We start from the raw sequence: 15,629 nt of genomic DNA, 5'->3' as shown, positions 1-15,629 counted from the left end.
GTTTGGATGTTGATGGTGAAAATCTATTGAATGATACTGAAAATGCTGGTCAGGAGTTTTCTTTTTGGAAGTCCTGGATGCTTTGCTAACATTAAACCCAAAGGAAATTCCACAGGGGCTGATCATTTGGAGCCTGGTCTGCTTAAGTGTGCAGCTCCCTTTATCAGTAGTCCACATTTTTTATTTAGCATTGCTATCAGGAAATATTCCAAAAGCATGGAAATCAGCATATGTGCTGCCACTCCATAAGGGTGGGTATACAAATGATCTTGACAACTATTGTCCCATTTCAAGACTACATTGTTTAGCTAAGATTCTTGGTTAATGTACAACTTTGTTCCTTTTTATCTGATAATTGTCATTTTACTATAAACCAATCAGGGTTTAGGTCAGGGCATAGCACTATTACAGCAATCACACTAGTTGTCAATGATCTTGCCAATGCCTTGAATGCTAAAAATAACTGTGCTGCCTTGTTTATTGACCTGTCAAAGGCGTTCGACACTGTTGATCATTCTGTTTTTCTGAAGAAGTTATCAAGAATAGGCCTGCGATATACAACCTGTTAATGGTATCAGAATTATCTTAGCAACAGAACTCAGGCCATCTTGACAGATGGGGTTGAATTTGAATTTCTTGAGAATGAAAAATATGCTCGTCAGGGTTTGATTTTGGGTCCATTATTGTTCACCTTTTAATGACATTGGAAACACTGTTAATACTTGTAACATTCATCTCTATGCAGATGGCACAGTTTTGTGCCACCTCGGTGCAGCAGGCCATTCATGAAGTTCAGCATGACTTTGATTCAATTCAGAAATCACTTACAGATCTTGAATTAGTGTTAAATACAAGTAAAACCAAGCTCATGCTGTTCTCTAGGTCACAAAATGTTGACCCTGAGGACCTGCATATTTCTGCTACAAATGGAGCCCAAATTGAGCATGTTTCTCAATATAAGTACCTGGGTGTCTGGATTGATGACAAGCTGTCCTTCATAATGCATATAGAAAATCTGAATAAGAAGCTAAGATCCAAGATAGTTTTTTGTAGGTCTAAATAAATCATCCCTCGCTTCTCCCTGTATTGGATTTTGGTGATATTGTTAACATGCATACGGCAACCTCCGTTTTTAAACCCTTGGACACAGTCTACCATTCCGCAATATGTTTTATCAAAAGGGACAATTTTAGGACTCATCATTGTAGTCTGTATAGAAATGTGGGATGGACCTCTCTGTCTGTTAGAAGAGAGCTGCATTCTCTTTTATTTATTTACAAAGCAATCTGACAGAAACTCCCTTCTATCTTCATGAATTAAGTTAAGAATCATAAGTTACCAAATAGTTCTCAGGAATGGATAACACTAGATCCCTTCAGTCTCCACAGATTTAGGAAAATCTGCGTTTAGTTTTTTTGCCCATAATTTGTGGAACAATCTGTAGAGTTCACTGCAGTTACATGTGCTCAGGCAGTTTAAATTATTGATTGAGGACCTACATGTAGTTGAAGGTGATTGATTTTATTAAATATTATTATTTTGTTATTGTGTGCTGAATTATATTGTTTTATACACATATGTGTATGTTAGATTATTCAGGTCTTATTGTAATGCATACAGGGCTCTCTTATAGTCTCAAGGTGACTCCCTGTTTAAATAAAGGTGAAATAAATCAAATTAAAAAGAACGATCATGTCAATGCGGAGCAATAAAGAGCTCTCAGAATTGTTACAAAATTTCGAGAGGTGCATGGCAATGCAGTACAGAGCTCAATTTGGCCTTTGCGTGCCTACACAACAGAGCGTCACACCATCCATACCGTGCCTCTGACCACATTTTCGGATCAAGCATAAATGTGTTCTTAGGCTACTAAAATGTTGCAGTCTGGCTTTGGTTTGTAAAGCTCGACAATGAATAACCAAAAAACAAAACCTGGAACAAAACAACATGCAAAAGAGAAACATGTAAGCCTATTACTGCAACATTTGAGCAGTAACCTTGGCTGAATACTCAACTACAAGACATTTTGAGTGCCCATACAGCAATGCTGCATTTACCGCACATGTGATACAAGCAGTGCAAAAAAAGGACACGTTTTAAGTTTCAATGTTACAACAACCTATAGCTCAAGATTTGTTATTTGAAGTTATTAAATACTTTTTGGTTTAGGGTCGCAGCATATTATGCACATCTGCAAGCAGAGTGCCAAAGGCTGCTTTTGTTTTAATATGTTAAAATGCTATATACAGCATCCTATGTACAAATTAGTGGACATTATAAAGAGCCATATTTTTCAAATAAAACAATGGCAGTTTGGGCTGGAGGTGCACATTTATTTTTGTAAAATCAATTTGCTGTGTTTTTTCATTATGGCCTGTGAGCTGCTTGAGTTTGACACCTCTGGGCTAGCGTATCTATTAATGTAGCTATTTATTTATCAAGCTAAAAACACGGAGCCTAACGTTAGCTACAGTTGAAGTCGGAAGTTTACATACACCTTAGCCAAATACATTTAAACTCAGTTTTTCACAATTCCTGACATTTAATCCAAGTAAAAATTCCCTGTCTTAGGTCAGTTAGGATCACCACTTTATTTTAAGAATGTGAAATGTCAGAATAATAGTAGAGAGAATGATTAATTTCAGCTTTTATTTCTTTCATCACATTCCCAGTGGGTCAGAAGTTTACATACACTCAATTAGTATTTGGTAGCATTGCCTTTAAATTGTTTAACTTGGGTCAAATGTTTCAGGTAGCCTTCCACAAGCTTCCCACAATAAGTTGGGTGAATTTTGGCCCATTCCACCTGACAGAGCTGGTGTAACTGAGTCAGGATTGTAGGCCCCCTTGCTCGCACTCACCTTTTCAGTTCCGCCCACATATTTTCTACAGGATTGAGGTCAGGGCTTTGTGATAGCCACTCCAATACCTTGACTTTGTTGTCCTTAAGCCATTTTGCCACAACTTTGGAAGTATGCTTGGGGTCATTGTCAATTTGGAAGACCCATTTGTGACCAAGCTTTAACTTCCTGACTGATGTCTTGAGATTTTACTTCAATATATCCACATAATTTTGCTTCCTCATGATGCCATCTATTTTGTGAAGTGCCCCAGCAAAGCACCCCCACAACGTGATGCTGCCACCCCTGTTCTTCACGGTTGGGATGGTGTTCTTCGGCTTGCAAGCCTCCCCCTTTTTCCTCCAAACATAATGATGGTCAAAGAGTTCTATTTTTGTTTCATCAGACCAGAGGACATTTCTCCAAAAAGTATGATCTTTGTCCCCATGTGCAGTTGCAAACTGTAGTCTGGCTTTTTATGGCGGTTTTGGAGCAGTGGCTTCTTCCTTGCTGAGCAGCCTTTCAGGTTATGTCGATATTGGACTCGTTTTACTGTGGATATAGATACTTTTGTACCAAGTTTCCTCTAGCATCTTCACAAGGTCCTTTGCTGTTGTTCTGGGATTGATTTGCACTTCTCACACCAAAGTACATTCATCTCTAGGAGACAGAATGCGTCTCCATCCTGAGCGGTATGACGGCTGCATTGTCCCATGGTGTTTATACTTGTGTACTATTGTTTGTACATATGAACGTGGTACCTTCAGGCGTTTGGAAATTGCTCCCAAGGATGAACCAGACTTGTGGAGGTCTACAAGAGATGCAGCTGTCATTTGGATAGCTAGCAAGACATGTGAATCCCTTTGCTAGCTAGCTAGCTATGCTGAACGACTGTTATCCACAGTTAGCAAATCTCTTAGTTATCAATCAAATGCATTTGTCATTGATCAAATGGGTGGGAAGGCAGGCAAATTCCCATTCAGTTGTCAATATATTTGTTGGGACAGGCAAGCTGCGTAAGGACGAGCAGGCTACTATGCCCCATCATTTATCAGTGCAATTTGGACAGCCAATTAGCTGAAAAAGTTTGAGAGGATTTATCTAATAATGTTCCCTTCTTAGGTCATCTCGTTCTGTCTAGCATTAGTTGTTGATCTTGTTTTTGTTGATGTGCATAGGCAACTGAGTGACCTAGAGCCTACCTTTTCATGGCTGTTTGATCAATAGGACCGTGAAGTTTCCAAATGTAAGAGGACTCCCATGGTACAGTATTTACGTATTTCCAGAAATCCATTCAGGTGGCTTTTGGCGAATGCGTTCTAATGATCTAAAGTCGCGCTGTTGCTACTGCCTGTAAACACACAGACCAGTTCAAAGTGAATGATGGCATACCCGCTTATTTGCATATAGCACTACTCTAGCTCTGATTGGCTATGGTGCACCTGTCTGCGTAGACTCTGGTCCACGACAAGACATATGTTTTATTAGGTTTTATTCACTGCAGTGTCTATAAATTGGGCTCCTGAGTGGCACAGAGGTAAGGCACTGCATCTCAGTGCAAGAGGTGTCACTACAGTTCTTGGTTCGAATCCAGGCTGTATCACATCCGGCCGTTATTGGGAGTCCCATAGGGCGGCGCACAATTGATATGGGTTCGTCATTGAAAATAAGAATTTGTTCTTAACTGACTTGCCTAGTTAAATAAAGGTTAAATGTAAAAAATGTAGTGTTTTAATTGTCCAAACGCACGGCCTCTTTTGCACTCTATATTGCTATACATTTTCACAAATGCCTTACAAATGTCCTTCCCAAACATTCTATGAGTTTATGAAGATGTGAAAATGACCAAATCTAAGCATTCGCTTGTCAGAACATTTAAAAAAAGGTGTCATATTCTTCCTGGAGGTGTATATGAACAGATTTGAATGTTGCTAAAATGCTGTCAGTTCAACTTTAATGGACCAACTGAGAAGACATTGTGTTCCCAGACACTTCCTCCCAAATGCGCAAAGAGTCTGGTGGACCAACGTGTCAAACTTGGCCTTCAAGTTAATCAATACAGAAAGACCAGGAGAAACTCACAGCACATAGGCATCGGCCTAATCGGCTTAATCTACAAACCAATCATCTCCCACAACACCTCCCCCCATTCTCTAGCACACCACAAGCACAGTGCCACGCCTCGCAGTCGTGGGATTCGATAACATTTTATGATAAATTCTTTACTCAGTAAGGTCATTCCAATAGAATTCTATGGTCACTCCCACTAAGGCCAACTTTGAATCGTTGATGTAACAGGCTTATATGAGCTGTGCGCAATAGCTTTTGGATATGGTTATATAAAGGTCAACGTGGCTTGAATTAACACAACACAGATGTAAAATTGTATCTAAATATTCTTCTTAGGCCTGTTAGTAATATGTAATTAGGTTAATTAAGTATATGCAATTATTCTGCCTAGGAACAAAGACAAAAGGGCAAAAGCATCATAGGCTGAAAATATAAATATTTTTTTAATTCATGTTTTGGCATGTTATCAGCTTGGACACTAATTGAACATGTATGCGAGGAAGCATGCATGTCAGAAACAACATGATAATTTACTGTACTTTTATAGCTTATTTGGAAAGTTTTCAATTGGTAAAGTGACATGATTTCTACAATTGAAATACAAACATGCATTCATATTAGTCCCCCCGCTTCCACTGGCAAACACACATCTGCAAACACACATGCAAACACAGAAATGTAAACACCTTAAATTCGGCTGGTCCCAATGGTACATATAGGATAAGCAACAGAGAAATTCTATCATCAAAATAAATGTATTCAATCGTCATTTAGCTTGCAATTGCTGTTTCAACATGCTGCATTTACAATATCTCAGCAGATTCAAGCCACAGTCAAACACGATGTCAGGGATATCCTAAGCATGGAAGAGACAGGGAAGACACTAATGTCACCTGGCTATACTAGAATGGAGTTTGAAGGGGATTGGCTAATGTATAATTCTCAAATGGAGAGGTTGGGGCCACAGGGTGGCCTACCTTAACCCTCATCTCTTTCTGAGGACCAGGATCCAGTCCTGCTGGCAGCTGTATTATCTGCATTAGCACCAAAATGAAGCTCAGGCCACTGAGCTGTCGGATTGCCCAAGGTGCCTTTGCACGCTCCCTAAAAGAGTAGCGAGGCTAATAACAGGTCAATACAACAGTGACATGAGGCTGGCCGAACTGTAGATTGCCTGTGAGATTAGGCCGAGACGACAGGGGCACATCCCTGCCCGAGAACCGAGGCTAAAGCCTCATGATGGAGGACTTGTCAGGGCAGAGGAGAGGATTCATAATGATGCTCCTGACAATACACTGTCTGACAGTCAATGAGCCAGAGCCTGTCAAAGGAGCTCCACTAGAAGAGACAGCATGCAGGCAGGTGCTGCCTGGCCCACTGTACTTTATTTGAGCTAAAGAACAATCATGGGTAAAAAAGGTATTAGGTTAGCTGGTGTATGTAACTAGTCATTGGCCTAGAGCCCATTGACTCAATACTAATCTGACAATTCAACGGATGTAGATATTTCTAATCTGGTTACATCTGTTTACACTCTTCAACAACACCAGCTAGAAATATAGTAATTAATAGGTAATCTGAGGTAGTCGATGTTAACCCATCAGAATATTTCTAAGAAATATTTGAACATTAAAATAAACATATGCCTTCAGTACCTGACAGTTCACTAGTGGTGTTATTAGGCCTACCCAGTTTTATAGATTTAAATACCTTCCTGCCATATTGGGGCTGACATTTCATTCACCTAAAATCAGACGTTTTTAACATCCTTACAAATAAAGCTCACTAGGATCCTATTATAGACATATCTGCTCAAATTGGCAGGAGGAAGTGACATATCATCTTCACTTGTCAGATTTTGACACAGGAACATGCAACGGAAATATTAATGTCTAGCCTGTGAAACGGCATCCGTAGTTCACAGCTCTTCCCTGATGTTTTACTTTAAAATGCCTTGACATTCATAATGAGTTGACATTCAAATACCCTGTGTAGCTTACACTCATTACGGCCAGTGCAAGTGGACTACCTGGTGAGTATGCGTTCCTCTAACCTAATCGGGTCCCTGGAGATATGCTGCTATTGTGTGGAAATCATTAGAGTACCTCTCCATTGACATTTATACTGATGTTATCGAATCAAACCAAGTCACACCTTATTCCATAATCCCAAGACTGGGTAAGTGGAAAATGAACCAGGAGATATGAGTGCTTTTTAATTCACCTGTACACTCAGGTCAGTTCAGTTCCTCCTTGTATTTTTTGTACTTTGGTCATTAATTGCTCTGGTGTGGTGGGGAACTAATTCAATAGATATCCATCCACTGTGCCTTCTCAAGTGAGTTGATATTGCCCTGAGGTAACAAAGCAGTTGTCTAAGTTATTGACCGTGTTAAAACAGAAAGGGCTTTAGGATTGCTACCAGAGTCCCCATCATCTATTATGACAAGGAAACATGGATAAAGTTACCTTTTTATTGAAAGGATATACCTTTCATGGTACTGCGTCATGTCAATCAAATACATTACCTAATGTCTGTGATTCATACTTTTAGCCTTTATTGTCCTTTATGCTAAAAAAATGTATCTATGCAAATACATAAAGCTCATATTTCCTTTCCTTTGTAATTCTAGTGTCCATTTCCTTCCTCACAAAAGCAATCTTAAAAACTAACAGTACTGTAGGTTGTTAAAATGCAAAAGAATCCCCCATTTCCTACTGAGAACTTATTGGAGCGTGTCCCTGTAGCTGGCAGAATGTAATAATAAGTGGGCTATGATGCTATGTACTAATCAGTTGACAGTAAGCCCGGGAGAGGCTGAGACGGGGAGAGGAAATGTGCAATGAGCAGGTCTATGTCAACCTCTGGAGACATGGGGACAGGGATGGTGGGTCCCCCCGAGGAAGCAGGAGAGAGGCAGGCTGTGGAGTCCTCAACCGTTGAGAAATTGAGACATGACTTGAAACTCAGGGACAGGGGTGGTGGGTCCCCTGAGGAAGCAGGAGAGGAAGGCTGTGGAGGCCTCAACCAGTGAGAAATTGAGACATGACTTTATTTCTCAGAATACGTTATTTTATCTAAGGAGCGGAGAGTTGTTTTAACCTTTTACTGTAGTGGGCTACTGTGAATCAGGGTCACACAGATCTAAACAAATCTACTTTGGAACAAAAGTATACACCTCACACACATGGTTATAGGCTTAAAAAAGAAAACATCTGTACCATGTACATTAGTTAAATTTTGCTCAGTTGTGCACTGGGGCCTCCCACTCCTCTTTCTATTCTGGTTAGAGCCAGTTTGTGCTGTTCTGAGAAGGGAGTAGTGCACAGCGTTGTACGAGATCTTCAGTTTCTTGGCAATTTCTCGCATGGAATAGCCTTAATTTCTCAGAACAAAAATAGACTGATAAGTTTCAGAAGAAAGTTATTTGTTTCTGTCCATTTTGAGCCTGTAATCGAAACCACAATGCTGATGCTCCAGATGCTCAACTAGTCTAAAGAAGGACAGTTTTTTATTGCTTATTTAATCAGGACAACAGTTTTCAGCTGTGCTAACATAATTGCAAAAGGGTTTTTTAATGATCAACTAGCCTTTTAAAGTGATAAACTTTAGCTAACACAACGTGCCATTGGAACACAGGAGTGATGGTTGCTGACAATAGGCCTCTGTACACCTATGTAGATATTTTTTTATTTTATTATCAGCCGTTTCCCACTACAATAGTCATTTTCAACATTAACAATGTCTACACTGTATTTCTGATCAATATGATGTTATTTTAAATGGACAAAAAAATTGCTTTTCTTTCAAAAAACAAGACATTTCTAAGTGATCCCAAACTTTTGAATGGTAGTGTACATAACAAAAGACTGAAATTTATAACAAAACCATTTGACATAGAAACAGGTTTTCATCAGGTTTTTATGAAATAATGTTTACTAATTATACAATTATGAACAATATTAATAACATTTCACCCATTAAGCCAAAGAGGGGGCTTTTGGTCATTAACTGCAGGGAAGGGCTACACACCCTTTGATGGTATGGCCTGGAAAACTTTCTCCTTCCCTTTGAGCACTGAGATGGACAACAAAAAGACCATGCTGCCACAAGCATTCTGTTCCATGAAGGCACACTTACCACAACATCTCTAGCTGCAGTTATGTAAAACACTGAGGGGGTTAAGTGCCCTACTGTAACGTGGAGTTCTTGTAAAGTAGGAAAATTAAGAGATACTAATGCATGCATTGAAAAATACAGTACAGTGCTTTCCCTGCTTCACTGAAGCAGCTTAGGTATCAAACAAGTGTGAAAACCTTTTGTGTTGTACCTTGGAATTAGATGATAAAATATGCTGTCATGCTAAGAGGGTGCTGTGTTCTCAGAAGTTGTTAGTTCAATGATATCAGAGGGCACAAAAAAATGCACGTGAAGGATAAGAATTTAATGTGCTGTGATGATAATTCATGCTGGTTTCATGGATGGTGCAAGCAATTCTATCTACGTTTGATGTTGTGCTCCAAGTGATTCTTCCCTCTCAATGACAGAATTTTATTATACGTTTGTTCACAGAACAGTAGGGCAGGGCTGAATGTACATAATATTTAATATAGGTGAAGCCTATATCTGATGGCTGGCTCGACTCCATTACCCTAGAGATGTCACTACAGGGACAGCTAGGCCAAGGCTCAAGTTCAAAAACAAAGGTTAAATTCCTAATGTGTTGAGATTTATCACAGCCAAGAGCAAGCAAGGCTGTATCTCCCTGGAGCCATTTCTACATACTGTAGGTTTGTGTTCGTGTGAGAGAGAGAGGGGAATATGCAGCAGGCAGCCATGTCAGCTCTTTAAAGCTAGTTACAGAGCAGAGGTGAAATGTGCACCACTAGCAGATTCCCTCTGCACTTGATCAAACAGACACACAAACATGTCATATGGGGTCTCAAGGTGATAACAGAATTTGATAAGTATTGATTGACCCAAGGTAATTTTCCTCACTCTTACTGTACAGTACATCAAGAATCTTTGACACTACTGTCATTTGCTTGAGATAAGGTTATCAGTCATGAAACAGAAATAAAAAAAGGGAAACTGAAAAGATTTTTAATCTTTGTCAAATTGAGAACAGTGACATTGCTTTCTGTCCAAATCAATCAAATCAACAACAATTATGTTTTGTCAAGTGTGCCAAATACAGCAGGTGTAGACCTTACTGTGAAATGCTAACTTTACAAGCCCTTAACAAACAATGCAGTTCAAGAAATAAAGTTTGGAAAATATTTGCTAAACTAAAAAATTAAATAACAAGTAACACAATAAAATAACAATAACGAGGCTATATACAGGGGATACCGGTAAAAAGTCAATGTGCAGGGCTACAGGTTAGTTGAGGTAATTTGTACATGTAGGTAGAGGTAAAGTGACTCTGCATAGATAATAAATAGAGAGTAGCAGCAGTGCAAAAACAAAAGGGGGGGAGGGGGCATTTGACTAATTGTTCAGCAGTCTTATGGCTTGGGGGTAGAAGCTGTTAAGGAGCCTTTTGGACCTAAACTCGGCGCTCCAGAACAGCCTGCTATGCGGTAGCAGAGAGAGCAGTCTATGACTTGCGTGACTGGGGTCTTTGACAATTCAGCCAGGACATGTCTGCGAAAGGTGGCCTTTGGCTTCAGGTAACACAGTTTGGAACAACTCTCTGGTATCACGCTTGTATGACGCCATTGTTTTCTTCCTCTTCCCCCACCCTAGACGTGTACTGCAAAAATTATGCAAACCCCTCTAAAGAGACCACCCTTTCTATATTCTTACCCAGTGACGAGGCACTATGCTCGGCTATGCCTTTGAGCTAGAGATTTCCCTGGCCTCCCACAAACGCGCTGCCACCCTTTAAACATTCCAGTCATGGTTCAGCAAGGTGCCTGCTGTCAATTTTATTTATAAACCTCCCTGCCCTAGTCTCTCATTCAGACAGGCACTCTACCACCTCCCATCCACCTCTCATACACAGACATGGAGAGGAGCAGACACCACCCACGAGATATTCTTCAAGGTAAATGGTATACATTGCTCAAAACAGCACTAAATGCAATCAATGGGCAAATAAATACAAGCCTCAGCATTAACACAGCAGCAAGACACAAACCGTAGTGGTTAGGTGTATACAAATGTCACAATATGTCCAGACAGCACATTGCATGAAATATATTTTTTCAGAGAGCCACGCTCCAGGATTTACCTCCTGTTTCTCTACGCCCTTGCATCGCCGATAATGCAACAGACACTCAGGCTGTGAGGGCTTGATGGCTCAATGGGCGCGAGTCAGATCTCTCTGACAATAGGCTCTGATAGTCACAAGCCCAAATGATGGTTCTCTCCATGGGGCTGTCTGCAGAGAAGCCCTGATAAAACAGCCACCCTGAAGAATGCCAGAGGAGCAGTCACACACTGTATCACTGTGACATAATGAACACAATTGCATGCACCCCCTATAAATGTAGAGCTCCCGTTTTGCATGAAAAATGAAAATCGGCAACTTAATACGCACATGTATAATACTCATGTAGCGAATGATACATTCAGCAATATTTTTGGGGGGACAAATTATTCCATATATTCTCCTGTTTGTTGAATCTATTAGATGTTCCAAACAGCAGGCCCACATCCATGAGGCATTACAGCACATACAGAGCTGTATATCTGTGTGAAAAATGTGTCCGCTGGGTTCGTGGATTGAGCTGTGATGCTTGAAGGGGACTGGTGCTGCTGTTGACAGAGCTGCTTCTTAACCCACCAGCAACCTGCTGCCATGTTTCCAATGCAATAGGGCCACCACAATCCCACTATCCTCCTTCTACACTACGAAGGACTACAGGACATTCAACTGAAAAGGTCTGATTAAAGACATCTACTGACATATTATACCACCATGGTCTTAATGAGACATCCTGGAATAAAATCAAAGGTAAGTGCATTGACCAAAAAACATATTCTATTGGAATATTTCAAGTTTAGAAATTCTGCAGGACACATCTGTCAAATAGCATTAGCTGCACATTAGTTTAGTGAGGAATTAGCTATTGATGACTCTAAGGTAAAGACAAGATGTGCACATGTTGACCCTGGAATGGGCTGGATGCTACTGCCGTCAACTAATATTTGGTTTGGCCAGGTAGATTCTTGAAACATAGATGTCTGCTAGGTTTCAAAATCATAAGTAAACTTACAGTAACAAGGCTGTCTCTCCGTATGAATATTGGGTTCCAGGCTCCAACTTCTCCAGCCTGCTGACAGGCTCAACTAAATCCTAGAAGATGTACTGTACATGGAGGACTACACTGAGATGTGACTACTGTGGGTGATGCCTGTCTAGCGCTCCTATAAACTATTTATATGTAAATAAATTGGACTATAAAGACACATTGCTGGCATCACAAATCCAATTTTACCCAACCCTTTTCTCTGATTTGTCAATGGACTGCAGATTGTATTTCCTTGAACAAAATAGCTGTGACTTGGTTGGATGTATTTGCTCAGCGATGCTTCAACAGCATTTCCTGGCTTCCCAGATGACTGCTCTTCTGTAGCCCAGAGGAAGATTGTCAAACGCAAATGCTTCTAACTGTAACCCAACAAGTAAGACAATTTTTGTATTGGTGTCACTAATATATCACAAAAAGGGTAAAAATTGTTTTTAATTTAAGAAGCCAGCTGCATTCAAATAACAGGGGTTTAAGGAAGAATGGAGAAATCAAAGCCCACAGCAATCGCATAGTGCAAAAAGGAATGCACTCAGAGTACTCCATAATAATAACCTATTAATGCCCCAATGTCTTTGCAAGTTAATGGGACATGAAATACTATTTTCGATATTTAGAATCTCAGTGCTGAGTGCTCTATCCTATTTTCATGGAAGGCAGGAAGTGCAGTGATGTAAGAACCGTCATGCAGTTCTCTGTGTGAGATGATGAGACTAATCCAGATCTATTCAATCAAATGACACTTTTCGGTCAAGCCATTTTTCAGTGTCACATTCCTTTATATTTGATCCATGGGGTAAGCATGTCCCATTGGCATCATCTATCATCATCAAGTCTGGCAAAATGGCTCTCCTGACCCCTGGGATGTCACTCTCTGGAGACGGATGCCTCTGAGGAACACATGTCAATAAAATAAAATAAAGTATAACACTCACTTTTATTCCATTTTCAATCAACCACGATGACACACACACGCACTCGCGCACACACACGCACTCGCGCACACACACACACACACACACACACACACACACACACACACACACACACACACACACACACACACACACACACACACACACACACACACACACACACACACACACACAAACACACAAACAACACTGTCCGCACTAATGGCCCAATGATGCATTGAGGCTTCAGGCAGTCTGGTTTTGTGTAGTTCTCTCAGCTTCTGAACTGCCTCCCTTTTTAAGGAGTATTTCAGGAAATAGCTGTCCTTTCCAGCCTAGTTATCCATATGAAGGATTTCAAAATGGCGGTTACACCTCTTAGTCCAGTCCCTGCGCCAGGTTGGTTAAACCATGAGCCAAGTCTCAAAGTGACCTCTTGGATGAGATAAGTTCTCTATCAAACAATGCAAACATTATTCGGATTATTCATAGTAACATGTACAATAGTGTCATGCAGCAGCCCTTCCAGATCAGCAACCGAAAATAGTTTATAATATTCTCCTCAAGGCAATTTAGAATACGTCCCGGAGCCTTATTCAATCAAAACCAGTGAACGGTTTTCTACACCAATAACAACATTCCTCTTGTGCAGTGATAATATAAACTGAGTATACCAAGCATTAGGAACACCTTCCCACAGCGTTGCTGTTCTTGACACACTCAAAACGGTGTGCCTGTCACCTACTACCATACCCTGTTAAAAGGCATTTAAATATTTTGTCTTGCCCATTCACCCTCTGAATGGCACACATACACAATCCATGTCTCAATTGTCTCAAGGCTTAAAATTACTTTTTAAACCTGTCTCGTCCTCTTCCTCTACACAGATTGAAGTGGATTTAACAAGTGACATCAATAAGAGATCATAGCATTCACCTGGATTCACCTAGTCAGTCTATGTCATGGAAAGAGCAGGTGTTCTTAATGTTTTGTATATTTAGTGTATATTTGAGTCCTGTCCAGCAACACACCAGTGAAACAAAATAATTATCATGTAAAAACAACTTTGTTTTTAGTGCTCTAACTAGTGGCTAAATTAAAAGATGTATCTGAAATGCGACAGCTATTTGTCTACCTGACTTGTGTGTCTCTATATTTAGACAGGCAGTTAAACAACTGAAGACCAGGAAGCAATGGAAAAGAACAGCAAAGAACATCTGAGATTTTCATATAAATGTCTCCCTAAAATAAGGAGAAAACAAGACATGCAGCAGATTTTCTACTGTTTGTGATCACCGAGGGTCAACCACTGTACAGACATTGAGGATGGCTATATTAATGGAGGTCATTCCACGGGGGCACACAGTCCATTAGACACAATTTTCCTTGGAACCAGACTTTGCCCGCAGGAGCACAGGAAAAATTGGAACAAATGAGCATACTGTTCTTCAGAGAGTTTACTGTGATTTGGGAAAACTGGGATCATTACATCAAATCAGATCTGTGTTTACACACTGTCATGTACTATTTCCCTCTTGCCAGCAATAATAAGGACTAATTACCAAGTTGCCAACAACACGTCATTCATCTCTTGGCGGGTTCTACTCAATTACTCAATTCTCTCAAAGGAGTAAGCCAAAAAATTGTCTTTACGTCTATAATTACAAATATTCTCATTTCAGAATTACATTTTAAGTGATATAACGTAATCATCCAATTGTATTATCATTTGTGAGCACCCAATATATGTGTATAATGGTATGACATGCATTGTGACAATAGGTGAAATGTATCATGTATCTTGTTTTTTGCCTTAAAATGTATCACTCAATGTTCTTCCAAACCCCCATAGACTTGGGCCACTTCCTTGCCTCGAACATTATACAAGCATCAAAACCAACTTTTACTGCTTCTTGTCTTCATAGTGTAAAATAGTCTTATTTTTACAGGCTAGCCTTTTGTAACCTGTTAATGTCTCACTCTTTATGTAGAGCACTGTGAGAATAAGTTCGTAATGAGAAGTGCTTGAAAAAATATTGTTATTATCACTAAGCTGCTGCATGACACACTGATCCTTAGCACACCTGCTTTCCTCAATTAAAGCTGCAGTGAACGTGCTGTCGGTTTCGCTCCTACTACACTGTTCCTCTTCACCTTCAGAGTTCATGGAGGCTAATGGAAGCAGCTCATAACAGATCCATGCCTCCCTCACCTTTATGGGTAAATTCACTCGTTTATTTTCACCATATGGTTGGTTGCTGCATCCCTGAAGACCAGTTTAAATAGCCCTCTCTGCACAAAGGCTGGGATTTAGCCACAGTCTCTTGGCAGATGTCTCTGACAAAATGGTTAAGCTTCTCTTGTTAAGGTCAGAACAGTAAGAGAAGAGTACAGTCATCACAAAGGGACTACATGTTTTTGTAATTTCAGCAATGTTCTCAGTTACTTTGATTGTTGATCACCGATAAAAACAAAAACTAAATGTAGGATAGTTTGAGGTCGCGCATATTGATTTATTTGAAGTTTTTTGTTTGCTGCTCCACACTATA

This window comes from Salmo salar, chromosome ssa12, assembly GCF_905237065.1.
Source record: "Salmo salar chromosome ssa12, Ssal_v3.1, whole genome shotgun sequence".
Lineage (NCBI taxonomy): Eukaryota > Metazoa > Chordata > Actinopteri > Salmoniformes > Salmonidae > Salmo > Salmo salar.
Note: the sequence above shows the minus strand (reverse complement) of the source record.